Raw genomic sequence first — 14,621 nt, 5'->3', positions numbered from 1 at the left:
AGATTATGAAGTACCATATCTAGTAAAGTCATAAATTTTGAATATTGAATAATAGAAAAGTCCATTCCTCTTGCCCACAAAAATCCAGATACATAATAATCTAGTAGACTGGCTTCCTTTAAACAGGTTTGAAGACTTTTGGAATTCAAAAACTTTTCCAGTTTCTGTTGAACTCCATCTACACCCTCTGCTAGCATTTCAGGAATCTGGGCAACTGAAAGAAGATCTGGAGACAGAATCTTTTCATGCTCCTGGAATTCAGTGTCTTTCTCCGACTCGGGCACGGTTCCCGCGGAGTCATCCCCGTGGGGGTTGTTCCCCTCACCGTCCAGTGGTCCCCACAGACGTCGCCATGATCCAGCCGCCACGCAGCAGCCCCTCGTTGCCAGGGCCCAGAAACACATTCTTAAAGGTTAGCGGACTATTTGCACCTTGAGGAGAATTGTGGAAGTAGCACTAGGCCATGGGAGAGGCCAGTCTGGCCACACATGTGACAGGGAAGAGCGTGCCCTGACTTCCCAGCCTCTCTTCTTGATTTCCAGAGCTTGGGGTACCTCAGCAACAGAAAACCCGAGGCTCTCGGAGAACTGCCCCTCAGCTGTCCCCTTTGAGCCCTGCCAACTGACACAGCAGTCAGGCCAGGTCCTTGAAGTCGTATGGACGCTGTTTGCTGGGAGGGAGGACTTGACGTGCCACTTGAGAAAGGTTAGCAACAAAACATTCAAGCCCCTTGTTTCAGTAAGTTCCCTTCTGGAATCTCCCTGTAATGACATAATGCAAACAAAGCTGTGAGCACAGACTTGTCCATTGCGGTGCTGTGGATGATAGTGACGGACTGGCTGCCTCCTGATGTCCATTCAGGGATGATTGCTGCACAAATGATGGAGCGCTTGTAGATTGGACCACCATGCTGTCATTTTTTTTTAAATTAATCTTTATTGGAGTATAGTTGATTTACAATGTTGTGTTAGTTTCTGCTGTACAGCAAAGTGAATCATTTATACATATACATGTATCCACTCTTTTCTAGGTTCTTTTCCCCTGTATGCCAATACAGAGTATTGAGTAGAGTTCCCTGTGCTATACAGTAGGTCTGTATTAGTTATCTATTTTATACATAATAGAGTGCATGTGTCAATCCCAACCTCCCAATTGATCCCTCCCCACCCTTTACCCCTTTGTAACCGAAAGTTTATTTTCTACATCTGTGACTCTATTTCTGTTTTGTAAATAAGTTCATTTGTACCATGTTTTTTAGATTCCACATATAAGCGATATCATACGATATTTGTCTTTCAGCACACTGTCTTTAAAGACTGGTGGTTAAAGTTTGGTACAGTGTCAGAAAATGCTTATGATTTAATGTCAGATGTAAAAAAAAAAAAAAAAAAAAAAGCAGGAGACAAGTTTGTAAGTATCCCAAATGTGTTTCTATCAAATTTTAAGACAGGCTCTGGAGAGAGATGTCTTATAAGTCATTTTGTTCTACACAGATATTCTGTTTCACTATATTTTTTTGCAAGAGGACAGTGGAATGAGGGCTATAGAGGACCTAACCTGGTCCTGGGAGTCCCAAAGTAGGGGGCTCGCCATTTCCAGGAGCTGCTAGGATCAGTAGTGCCAATCCTGTGGGAGTGAAATGGTATCTTTCTAAACCAGAAGAGCCACCGGCCATGTGAAGCCCCCCAGAAGCAAGCATTGGCCCAGGAACTGGGTGAGGTTTTACGGGCCAGGAGGCTAGCTGGAGCCGGGCAGATCTTGAACACAGTGCTTGCGGGGAGTGGGTGGGAAGCTGGCTGAAAACCTCAGGGCCCACGCTTCCTCCAAATGGCCCTTCCTTAAGTCACCTCCCAATTCGCTTCCCTGCCTTTGTCCTGGGCTGGTTGGCTGTAAGGAACAGAAACTCCTTCAAGCTGTCTCAACAGTGGAGTGTGTAGCAGAAGGAAGCTTCCGCGGAGCCCACTGCAGGAAGCACAGAAGGCTCAGGCAGCAGTGGCCACCGCCTCTCTCTGGGGCCACGTGGTCTCTGCCCCTGTGGCTCTTCTACTTTACCCTTCTCTCTCCCACCAGCATTTGGCTCCTGTCCCCCAAAGAGGCCCAGGGTCAGGCCTGGTGCCCTGCTGTGGCCTCAACTCTGTCTAAAAGATGATAGCTAGTCCCTACACGTCTGCCTGGGGTTCCCTCCCAAGTCCTGGGGAAGGGATAGAACCTGACCGGCTCTAGCTGGGCCAACAGTGAGGACCCCCGAGGCCTCTCCTCGCCCAGGGAAGGCGTTGCAGCTGAGCAGGTATCTCCCGTGGACTCATTTTCCACCCACCTCCAAAGCCCTCACCCTCACTTCCAGGGATGGCCTGTCGCCTCCAGCCTGGCCTCTCCCAGGACACACTGCCTGATGCCCTTTCCTTCAGAAGGATCTGAATTTGCCTCATAGCAAAAATCCCCCCTGCGTTCAAGTCCCAGCCCAAGCCAGCCCCCTCTGCTCCCAGGGACCCTCCTGGGAATCTAGTTGCCCCAATGGCCTTTAGCTCCGGTGTAAGGCTTCCTGGCATCTCCTGTGTGTGCCCCCGATTAGGACATGGGTTGTTTGGGAGCAGATCCCCCGCGTGGGCTGCCTTGGAGTCCCCTTGATGCCCGGAAAGATGCTCAGCTCCCTGGATGGATGGTCACCGTGGGATCTGGCTGGTGGCCAGCAACAGGTGTGTGGAATTGGGCTCTAATGGCCCCTGGGGACTCTCTGCTGCAGAGGCTGGGGTTAAAGATCAGACCGCCGGGAAGCTCTGCTAGCTGGGGCTGCAGGAGCCGTGTGGGAGTGGGTGTGCCTGGAGCCCAAGGACAAAGTCCTGTAATAAATTACGTGGGCCCGGAGGACTCTGCCGTTTCCTCTTGGGGCCCTTCTGCCGTGCTCTCCGACGCGCCCAGAGCCCTGGCACTGCCTCCTTGCCCAGCTCTTTCAGAGTGCTGAGGGCAGAGGGGAAGGTGGTCAACAAGAGCCCCACCCCGACAAGGTAAGAGAGCTCTTGGGACCCTCTCTGTGTGCTAGGTGCCCCGGGCCTGCGTTCTGCCAGCTGGGGGCATGCGAGGGGAAGCGCCTCCCGGGAGGAGGGTCTCTGGGCAGGAGGTGGGTTGGGAGACACAGACCTGGGGAAGCCCTGTAGGGAACAAGGTGGGAAAAACCTTGTCCACATGACCAGGAGCGAGCTGAAGAGCCACTGCGGCAGCCTGGAAACCAGAGCCCCAGTGCAGAGGTCCATCCCGGCAGCTGCAGGGCCCCTGGGGGGCTGAGCAGAGGAAGGAGGAACAGGAGATGTCCCAGGCTTCTGCTCTAGGAAGGCAGACGCAGGAGCGGAGGGGGATGACAGGTGCCGGGGCTGCCTTTTTCCAGCAGGAGGGCCTCGGGGCGGGGGGCCTCATGGGGCGTGAAGGACAGCCTAGGCACCAAGGACCGGGCGCCTGGCAATGTCAGCCGTGCCATATGTGCCACGTCACTGCACGCTGGTGTTTTACCGACAAGGAGACTGAGGACCGTGGGAGTTGAAGTGCCCACGCGAAGAAGCAAAGGGGGACTCGACTCCGAGGCCCGGGCTCCTCTGAGCCACCACCTACCTTCTTGGACAATTGTAGACAGGTGTGTTAGTCGCCTCTGAGCGGCCTGGGTCCCCGGGTAAGGCAGGACCCTGCCTGCCAGGCCTCAAGGCCTTCCCTGGGAGGGGTGCTGTGCTGTGGGGAGAGGAGGGCCACCAGCCTGGGCTCCTCCCTCGAGCGGTCAGCACGGTGGGCACCTGTCCCCACCTCCCAGAGGAGGGAATCTGACATGGACTCCCTCTGGGGAGGGGCTGGCCGCGGGCAGTGGGCGGCCCCATCCTAAGCCTCCTGACCCTACAACCAGGCCTCCCCCTCAGCCTCCACTCTGTAACTCTGGACTTGAATTTTGTTCCAACCCATAAAACCCCTGAACTCCATTCAGGATTTTATTTTGAAGAAAACCAAAGCTCTGCATGTGGAGCACACCCCCCGCCCCCCACAAGGAATCTTTGTTCAGAAGCACTCAGCTCAGGGACTTCCCTGGCAGTCCAGTGGTGAAGACTCCACGCTTCCACTGCAGGGGGCGCCGGTTCGATCCCTGGTCGGGGAACTATGATCTCACATGCCGGCCAAAAAAAAGAAGAAAACCACTCAGCTCAGTATCACCGCCCCTACCCTGGACCCTCCGGGAGCTGAGCAGCTAGCCCTTGCGGCCTCTACCCAGGGGAGCTGTGCGTGCGTGTCTTGGGCCCTGCTGCACCCACGCTTCAGCATGGCCAGGCCTTCGTGGGGGAGCGGGCCACAGCTCTGCAGAGGGGTGACACAGCAGGGGCAAACGTTTCCCACTTTCCCAGATGCATTCGGGTAACTTGGTGCTTCTCATGTCTTATGAAGGAACTTGCTTGCACATCCTTAGTCTCCACGACAAAGCCCTCCAGGGAGGAACAGCAGGAATTATAGATCATTTTCACAAGAGAGGACATTGAGATGAAGGAGGGTAAAATCCTTTGCCCAAGGCTACTGGATATGCGCGCCTTGAGGGCACAGACCGGACCTCCTGGTTCCTCTGGCCCCTGCACCCACCCAGGACCTGGTGGAGAGTAGGCCCTGGGCAGATGTATAGAGGAGTGGAGTCGTGAGTGGCAGAAAGAGAGGTCGGAACGAAGTCACGTTTCCTAGTCCACTGCCATGTTAGACTGTCTTGTCTTCCTCCTCAAGTAATCAAGCAGCCTGTATCCCGTTCCTGCTCTGCCAGGCTGGTGAGGTGAGACTGTGCAAAAGAAAAGTCACCCATCCGGGGGTACAAACCTCACAGAAGCAGGAAGTCAGAGGTGGAGACCGCTGGGGCTGAGGACAGGTGAGGAAGGGGGAGGGACCGGAGTGGACTGTGAAGGCAAGGATGGCTTGATGGCGACGGTGGAGGGCAGGGGATGCCCAGGCTGAGGAAGGGCCATCCTAAAGATGCAGAGGAGGGACTTCCCTGGCCGTCCAGTGGTGAGGACTCCACACTTCCACTGCAGGGGACACGGGTTCGATCCCTGGTCGGGGAACGAAGATCCCACAAGCTGTGCCGCACGGCCGAAAAAAAAAAAGTAAAGATGCAAAGGAAAGAAAGTACAAGTCCAGCTCGGGCACTGCTGGCTCCTGGCAGGAATCCAGCGTAGGTGTAGGGAGGCCGTGGGAAATGCTCTTTCCATGCTGAGAGCAGCATTCTCTCCTGCACTGTCTAATACAGCAGCCACTGGCCACATGTGGCCATGGAGCCCAGGGAGTGTGGCCAGTGTACCTGAGGGACTGAATTTTTAATTTTAACTAAGATTAATTTAAATTTCAATAGCCACATGTGGCTAGTGGCTACCATATTAGACAGTGCAGCCCTAGAGAATGGAGCACGTCAGACTCGGGAAAGAGGTAAAGTGGAATAAACGGGCAGAGCCAGACAAGCGTGGGTTCAAATCCTGACTCAACCACCTACCAAGTATGAGACCTGAAGCCTCGGTTTCTTCATCGGTCAAATGCAACCGCATCACTTACCTTGCAGCATTATTGTACAGATTAAATGAATGGACTACCATTGGAAAACTTTCAGCACAGTGTAGTAGGAGCCCCTACTCTGTTTTGGGGGCTAGGGACGGAGTGCTGAGGGTACAGAAAGGGGCCATAGCACAGTGGGAGACTGGCATGCACATGTGGATGTATCTATCAACCTCTCTCTCATCCATCACCTGCCTTATTCAAAAGTAAACAGAAGAGAGTCATTTGAGACAGCTTACAGAGATACGTGCAATACAACAGAATCAGAAACATGAATACAATAAATGAGAAATCAAGATGAAGGAAAATTAAGGTAAATACAATGCAGCTGGAGAAAGGTTTGCAAACGAAGCTCCAGTCTATTTGCTAGACAGAGCTACCAAATATATTCTGAGCTTCCTGGCAGATAATGCAAAAATAAAATAGAAGAAGTGACTAGACCAATAACGTCCTTGAGTTAAGAACAAGCCCGTTTCTGAGAAGAAGCCCATCTTTCCTGATAGGATACCACGAAGGGGGTACCAAGAGAGGAAATGCTATTGACATAAACGGTAAATTCAGGAGGGCTTCTCAAGGGCCGTCCCTGCCAAGCTCTCTGCAGGCAGGCTGACAGCACCCCGCCAAGGCAAAGCTTGAGGAAAAGAATGTTCTCTGGACAGGTGTAAACCATGGGTTTCAGTACAGGGTGGTGAACATCCTTCCCAAGGGCTGGCTAGGGTCTTCTGGGACATGAGAGAGACAGATATTAGCTAGGGTGGCTGAGGACAGCGTCAAGGAGGCTGCAAGGGGACTCTTAAGCCAGGTCTGGAAGAGTGGCCTGGAGATGAGTTTGGAGAGGCAGGGACTTCACCTGTATCTGCAGGGAGCCAGAAAGCACTTGAACCCAGGTGTGAGAGGGGACTGGATAAACCTAGTTTAATTCACTCACTGTATGACTTTGCGGGGGACCGGCAGCCTTGCTGAGTTCCCCACAAGTGCACTGCGTCTCGGGAATGGGAGCAGAGCCCTGCTAGGAGGAGAGATTCCCCGGGAGGGCCCCTTCACCGGGGCCACCCTGCCATCTCTGACTTCCCCTGCAGGGGCCAGGAGCCTGGCTCCGGGGAAATGGGGTCTCTCATTGTCTCACACTGCAAGGTTTTTGGCAGTGAGGGTGGCCAGGCCCTGTGCCCTCTAAGGGAAGACGGGACACAGGACTATACCTTCACATCCTCACCCTGGGTGACCTGGGCAGAAGGGAAGGAGCCCTAGCAAGGACCCAGGAGCATCACATCTCCGGGCCGGGGCACCTCTCTACACCTTCTGGGTGGCCAGTCACGTGTATTCCTGGGAGTGCCACCCCTGGACATCATCCCGAATGCCGGGCAGTCCTGGGTGGGGTGGGACTTGCTTTCAACAGAGTGTGTCCTTCTTCAGGCCCTCTGGGGCCCTGGGCTGCAGAGAGGGGCTGAGCTGTCCCTGGGTGGATCAGGGCCCACAGAGGGGCTTAGAATCTGGATTCCCAGGCCCTTTCCTGTATGCACAGCTGAACCCTGCCACACTGAGAGCTCCCAGCTCAGTGGGGCTGCTACTGCCATGAGCTCTTTCATACCGCCCTGTCACTGAGCTTGGTGGCTGATCTTTGCAGGTAGTCATCACTGTGGGGACGAGGTGGGATTTCAGGCCCCTGGACAATCCTGTGAACTGTAAAATAAATAATAAAAGCAATCTCTGGATGTGGAAAAGCTCATCCCCCTCTGCTCCCCATCCCAATTCCCTTCTCCAGAAGAAACCACTGTCAATGGTTTAATACAATTACCTCTAAAAAAGATGTATCTCCAAAAAATATATCTTATAGCTTGTGTTTATTACATACTCATATATCAACATGTATTAGATGGGACCACGTGAAACTGCCAATATTTGACTTTCTTGACTATCTGGAGTGGGTGGTCCAGCCCGGATCCCTATCACCTGCTGGATGATGCTGATTTCCACAGAGCATTGGCCCTTCCCACCTTTGCCAGCCCGTGCAGGCTTTGTTTTCCTTGCAGTGTCAGATTCTACACTAGGGACCTTGAGCTCTGGGAGGGTGGGGAATAGGCAGTTAGCTGGTGGCATAGCGTATGTACCTTCCAAGCCTCTCAATCTCTCACCCAACCCCAGACACCCTTTCGACCCAAAGATGCTCACATCCCTGACTTGGGCAATGCTTTGTCAGCCCTCTAGGATAGGGGCTCCTTTTGGCCTGGCAGCCCATAGACTAGAGTCTCAATTTGGTTTTGCCTCTTAGACCCCAGTCTCCTGATCTGTGCCTCACCCACCACCTGGCACACAGCCCCCTGCCCACTCTGGTCCCTCCTGGTCCCTGCAACCTTTGATTTTCTCCCCAGGTCCACTTTCTCATTCACCTTTTAGCATTTTCTTACCTACTCCCCCCACACTGCTGTTCAATGATGACCCAGAAATGCATGTTAGTGGTGTGGTTTTAGACCTCCAGCAGCTCTGAGGACGTCTTTGGCAACCAGCAGCTTACCCTTCTCCCCTCGGGTGATAGTCATCCCCATTCTGATTCTTAAGATTAGGTAGACCCTGGGGCCAATGCAAGATACTGACCACCATGGGCTCAGCCACAGTGACCTGCCTCAGAGCTGGACAAGAGGGTCTGAGCTAAGAAGAAGCATCTCACCTCAAAGGGGCAGGAACTTGCAAATACCCCTGGGCTTCCCCTCAGGAGCAACCCCTTACCTGCCTTCCTGGGATGTGGGCAGGGCTGCTTCCATCCCCCAGGACCCATTCGTCCATCCACCTATCCACCCACCCATCCATCCATTCATTCAGCAATCATATGGTGAACTCCTTCTGGGATGAGTAAGGCACAGTTCTGCTCCTAAGTTTCTCACAAATGTGGGAGAAACAGAAGTAAGTGATATAAGAAAAAAACAGAAGTAAGGGATGATGTAGCAAGAGCTGCTGCGTGTGAGACGTATGTGCCTGTGTATGAGTACATGTGTGCATGTGTATGTGTTCCTAACTCATTTCAGATCAAGTTCAGAGACACTGAGTTGAGAGAGAATATGGGGTATTTCAGGAACCGCATGAAATTCAGCACATCCTGGGGGAAGAGGTGAGATACAGGGCAAGCAGAAAAGGTAGGCAGGTTAGGATCCTGAAGGACCTTGAATGCTATAAAGATACAGCACACTCTTAGCTGTGGAGAGGCATGACATGATTGATTTTTTCCATCTTTTAAAGGTTACTTGGTTGGTTAAATGAAGAATGATTTTTTGAGAGAATGGAAGAAGCAAGTCCACCTGGGAGGCTTCCATTCTACCAAGTGAAGGATGATAGGGGACTAAGGGATGGGCAGGAGGGGAGAAACCCTCAAGTTTTTCCTTTCTTTTAATGTCTGTTATCTGGTTTTGGTATTACAGTAATGCTGGCCTCATTGAATGAGTTAGGAAGTGGTCTCTCTGCTTCTATTTCTTGGAAGATATTGTAGAGAATTGGTATCATTTTTTTCCTTAAATGTTTGGTAGACTTTATCAATGAAACCATCTGAGCCTGGCACGTTCTTTTTTGAAAAGTTCTTAATTATTAATTTAATTTTTCTAGGTATAGGTATACCTAGGTATAGACCTATGTAGATAGTCTATTTCTTTTTATGAGAGTTTCAGTAGATTGCATCTTTCAGGGAATTGGTCCACTTCATCTAAGTTACCAAATTCGTAGGTATAGAATTGTTCATAATATTGCTTTATTATCCTTTTAATGTCCCTGGGATCAGATCAGTTATCAATGGGGTGTCCCTCTTTCATTTCCATATTAGAAATTGTGTCTTCTCTCTTTTTTCTTGGTTAGCCTGGCTAGAGGTTTATCAGTCTAACTGATGTTTTCTAAGAACCAGATTTTGGTTTCATTGATTTTCTCTGTTGATATCCTGTTTTCAATTTCATGATTTCTGCTCTAATTTTTAATATTCATTTATTTTTCTTATTGCTTTAGGATTATATTGCTCCTCTTTCTCTAAGGTGTAAGCTTAGATCATTAATTTTATATCATTTTTCTTTTATTTTTGAATTAAAAAATTTTACTGAAATATAGTGGATTTACGTATTATATTAGTTTCAGGTGTACAGCATAGTGACTCAGTATTTTTACAGATTATACTCCATTAAAAGTTATTACAAGATAATGGCTATATTTCCCTGTGCTATACAACATATCTGTGTTTCTTAGTTTGTGTCTCTTAACTCTATACCCCTAACTTGCCCCTCCCTCTTCCCTTTCCCTCTTGGAAACCATTAGTTTTCTATATCTGTGAGTCTGTTAGTGTTTTGCTATATACATTCGTTTGTTTGTTTTTTTTTTTTGGCTGCACCATGCAGCATGTGGGATCTCGGTTCCCCAACCAGGGATTGAACCCGTGCCCCCTGCAGTGGAAGCTCAGAGTCTTAACCACTGGACCGCCAAGGAAGCCCCTCATTTGTATTATTTTTTAGATTCCACATATAAGTGATATCATACAGTATTTGTCTTTCTCTATTTGACTTATTTCACTAAACATAATATTCTCTAGGACCATCCACATTGCTGCAAAGGGCAGAATTTCATTCTTATTTTATGGCCAAGTAATAGTCCATTGTATATTTATATACCACATCTTCTTTATCCATTTGTCTGTTGATGGACACTTGGGTAACTTCCATATCTTGGCTATTGTAAACAGTGCTGCTGTGAGCACTGAGGCACATGTATCTTTTCAAATTAGTGTTTCTGTTTTTTTCTGGATATATACCCAGGAGTGCAAATGCTGGATCATATGGTAGTTCTATTTTTAGGTTTTTTGAGGATGATGATAGCCATTTTGACAGGTGTGAAGTTTCTCATTGTGTTTTTGATTTGCATTTCTCTGATAATTAGTAATGTTGAGCATTTTTTCTTTTTTTTAATATTTATTTATTTGGTTGTGCTGGCTCCTTAGTTGCAGCACATGGGCTCCTTAGTTGTGGCTTACGGGCTCCTTAGCTGTGGCATGCAAACTCATAGTTGTGGCATGCATGTGGGATCTAGTTTCCTGACCAGGTATCAAACCCAGGCCCCCTGCATTGGGAGTGTGGAGTCTTATCCACTTCGCCACCAGGGAAGTCCCCAAGCATTTATTCATATGCCTGTTGGCCATCTGTATATCTTCTTTGGAAAAATGTATATTCAGGTTTTCTGCCCATTTTTAAACTGGGTTCTTTGGTTTTTGTTTTGTTTTTGATATTGAGTTGTATGAACTGTTTATACATTTTGGATATTAACCCCTTATCAGTCATATAATTTGCAAGTATATTCTCCCATTTAGTAGGTTGTCTTTTCATTTTGTTGATGCTTTCCATGCTGTGAAAAAGCTTTTAGGTTTAATTAGGACCCATTTGTTTATTTTTGCTTTCATTTCATTTGCCTTAGGAGACAGCTCCAAAAATTATTGCTACAATTTATGTCAGAGTGTTCTGCCTATTTTCTTTTGTAGGAGTTTTACAGTTTCAGGTCTCACATTTAGTCTTTAAACCATTTTGAGTTTATTTTGTATATGGTGTGAGGAAATGTTTGAATCTCATTCTTTTACATGCAGCTGTCCAGTTTTTCCAGCAGAACTTATTGAAGAGACTGTATTTTCTCCATTATATATTCTTGCCTCCTTTGTCATATATTAATGGACCATAAATACATGGGTTTATTTCTGGGCTCTCTATTCTGTTCCATTGATTGATATGTCTGTTTTTGTGCCAATATCAAGCTGTTTTGATTACTGTAGCTTTGTAATATAATCTGAAGTCAAGCAGCATGATGCCTCTAGCTTTGTTCTTTCTCAAGATTGTTTTGGCAATTTGGGGTCTTATGCAGTTCCATAAAAAATTTAGAATTATTTGTCCTAGTTCTGTGAAAAATGTCATGGGCATTTTGACAGGGATTACATTAAGTCTGTATATTGATTTTGGTAGTATGGACATTTTAACAATATTATTCTTCCAATCCAAGAACACAGGATATCTTCCCACTTCTTTGTATCATTTTCAAATTCCTTCATCAATGTTTCATTGTTTTCAGAGTACAGGTTTTTCACCTTGGTTAAGTCTACTCCTAGTTATTTTATTCTTTTTGATGTGTTTGTAAATAGGATTTTTTCCTTAATTTCTCTTTCTTATAGTTCATTATTATTGTATGGAAAAACAACAGATTTCTGTATATTAATACTGTATCCTGCAACTTTACTGAATTCACTTATTAGTTCTAATGGTGTTTTGGTGGAGGCTCTAGGGTTTCCTATATATAGTATCATCTCACCTGCAAATAATGGCAGTTTTACCTCTTCCCTTCCAATCTGAATGCCTTTTACTTCTTTTTCTTGTGTGATTGCTGAGTCTAGGACTTCCAATACTGTGTTAAATAGAAGTGGCAAGAGTGGGCATCCTTGTCTTGTTCCTGATTTTAGAGGAAAAGCTTTCAGGTCTTCACTGTTGAATATGATATTAGTTGTGGGCTTGTCATAAATGGACTTTATTATGTTGAGATATTCCCTCTATAACAATTTTGATGAAAGTTTTTATCATGCATGGGTGTTGAATTTTGTGAAATGCTTTTTCTGCATCTATTGAGATGATCATGTGCTTTTTTATCCTTCCTTTTGTTAATGTGGCATATCACATTGATCAATTTGTAAATATTGAACCATCCTTGCACCCCTGGAATAAATCCCACTTGATCATGGTGTATGATTCTTTTTATATATTGTTGAATTAAATTTGCTATTTTTTTTGAGGACTTTTGCATCTATATGCATCAGAAATATTGGCCTGTAAGCTACTTTTTTTTTTATTTTTTTAGTGTCTTTGTCTAGTTTTGGTGTCAGGGGAATGGTGGTGGCTTCATAGAATGATTTGGGGAGTGTTCCATCCTCTTTGATATTTTTGGGATAGTTTGAGAAGGATAGGTATTAGCTCTTCTTTATATGTTTGGTAAGATTTCCCTGTGAAGCTGTCTAGTCCTGGGTTTTTGCTTGCCAGGAAGTGTTTTTGTTTTTCTTTTTTAATTACAAATCAGCTTCACTACTAGTGATTGGTTTGTTCACGTTCTATATTTCTTCCTGACTTAGTATTGGAAGGTTGTATGTTTCTAAAAATATTGTCCATTTCTTCTAAGTTATTCAGTTTGTTGACATATAACTGTCTATAGTAGTCTCTTGCAAATTTTTGCATCTCTGTTGTATTGGTTGTTATTTCTCCTCTTTCATTTATTATTTTGTTTATTTGTGTCTTATTTGGTTTATTTGGGTCTCTCTTTTCCTCTTGATGAGGCTGGCTAAAGATTTATCAATTTTGTTTATCTTTTCAATGAACATGCTCTTGGTTTCATTGATCTTTTCTATTGTTTTTTGGTCTCTATTTTATTTATTTCCTTTCTGATTTTTATTATTTCCTTCTTCAGCTGACTTTGGGCTTTGCTTGTTCTTTTTTTTTTTCCTTTAGATGGAATGTTAAGTTGTTTATTTGAGATTTTTCTTGTTTCTTGAGATAGGCTTGTATTGCTGTGTATCCCTCTTAGGACTGCTATGCAGCACCTCAAAGATTTTGGAAAGTTCTGTTCACATTTTCATTTGTCTTAAGGTATCTTCTAATTTCCTCTTTGATTTCTTCATTGACTCATTGGTTTTTAGTAGCATGTTGTTTAGTCTCCACATGTTTTTGCCATTTTTCTTCCTGTAATGAATTGTTAGTTTCATACCATAGTGGGAAAAAAAATTGCTTGATATAATTTCTTTCTTCTTAAATTTGTTGAGACTTGTTTTGTGGCCTAGCATGTGATCTATCCTGGAGAACGTACCATGTGCGTTTGAAAAGCTTGTATATTCTGCTGGTTTTGGATGGAATGTCCTGTGATACGTATTCAGTCCAACTGGTCTATTGTGTCATTTAAGACCACTGTTCCCTTACTGATTTTCTGTCTGTATGATCTGTCTATTGATGTAAATGGGGTATAAAGTCCCCTACTATTTTTTTAACATCTTTATTGGAGTATTATTGCTTTACAATAGTGTGTTAGTCTCTGCTGTATAGCAAAGTGAATCAGCTATATGTATACATATATCCCCATATCCCTCCCTCTTGCATCTCCCTCCCACCCTCCCTATCCCACCCCCTAGGTGGACACAAACACCGAGCTGATCTCCCTGTGCTATGCGGCTGCTTCCCACTAGCTATCTATTTTACATTTGGTAGTGTATATATGTCCATGCCACTCTCTCACTTCGTCCCAGCTTACCCTTCCCCCTCCCATGTCCTCAAGTCCATTCTCTATGTCTGCATCTTTATTCCTGTCCTGTCCCTAGGTTCTTCAGAACCTTTTTTTTTTTAGATTCCATATATATGCGTTAGCATATGGTATTTGTTTTTCTCTTTCTGACTTACTTCACTCTGTATGACAGTCCCTAGGTCCATCCACCTCACTACAAATAACTCAATTTCATTTCTTTTTATGACTGAATAATATTCCATTGTATATATGTGCCACATCTTCTTTATCCATTCGTCTGTTGATGGACACTTAGGTTGCTTCCATGTCCTGGCTATTGTAAATAGAGCTGCAATGAACATTGTGGTACATGACTCTTTTTGAATTACGGTTTTCTCAGGGTATATGACCAGTAGTGGGATTGCTGGGTCGTATGGTAGTTCTAGTTTTCGTTTTTTGAGGAACCTCCATACTGTTCTCCATAGTGGCTGTATCAATTTACATTCTCACCAACAGTGCAAGAAGGTTCCCTTTTCTCCACACCCTCTCCAGCATTTATTATTTGTAGATTTTTTGATGGTGGCCATTCTGACCGGTGTGAGGTGATATCTCATTGTGGCTTTGATTTGCATTTCTCTAATGATTAGTGATGTTGAGCATCCTTTCATGTGTTTGTTGCCAATCTGTGTATCTTCTTTGGAGAATGTCTATTTAGGTCTTCTGCTTGTTTTTGGATTGGGTTGTTTGATTTTTTGATATTGAGCTGCATGAGCTGCTTGTATATTTTGGAGATTAATCCTTGGTCAGTTGCT

At 46.0% G+C, this 14,621-nt stretch overlaps 1 protein-coding gene across 1 annotated transcript in view; it reads left to right on the top strand.

Moving 5' to 3' along the window:
* Positions 1-2,967: 2,967 nt before the first annotated feature.
* MYO7B (myosin VIIB) overlaps positions 2,968-14,621 on the top strand; it is a 99,500-nt gene continuing 87,846 nt past the window's right edge. Inside the window, exon 1 of the mRNA XM_061199089.1 lies at positions 2,968-3,005. The gene's annotated coding sequence lies outside the window, so the exon portion shown is untranslated. The remainder of the gene's footprint in view (positions 3,006-14,621) is intronic.

This window comes from Eubalaena glacialis, chromosome 1, assembly GCF_028564815.1.
Source record: "Eubalaena glacialis isolate mEubGla1 chromosome 1, mEubGla1.1.hap2.+ XY, whole genome shotgun sequence".
NCBI lineage: Eukaryota > Metazoa > Chordata > Mammalia > Artiodactyla > Balaenidae > Eubalaena > Eubalaena glacialis.
The sequence above is the reverse complement of the archived record's forward strand: the minus strand, read 5'-3'. Positions and strand labels throughout refer to the sequence as shown.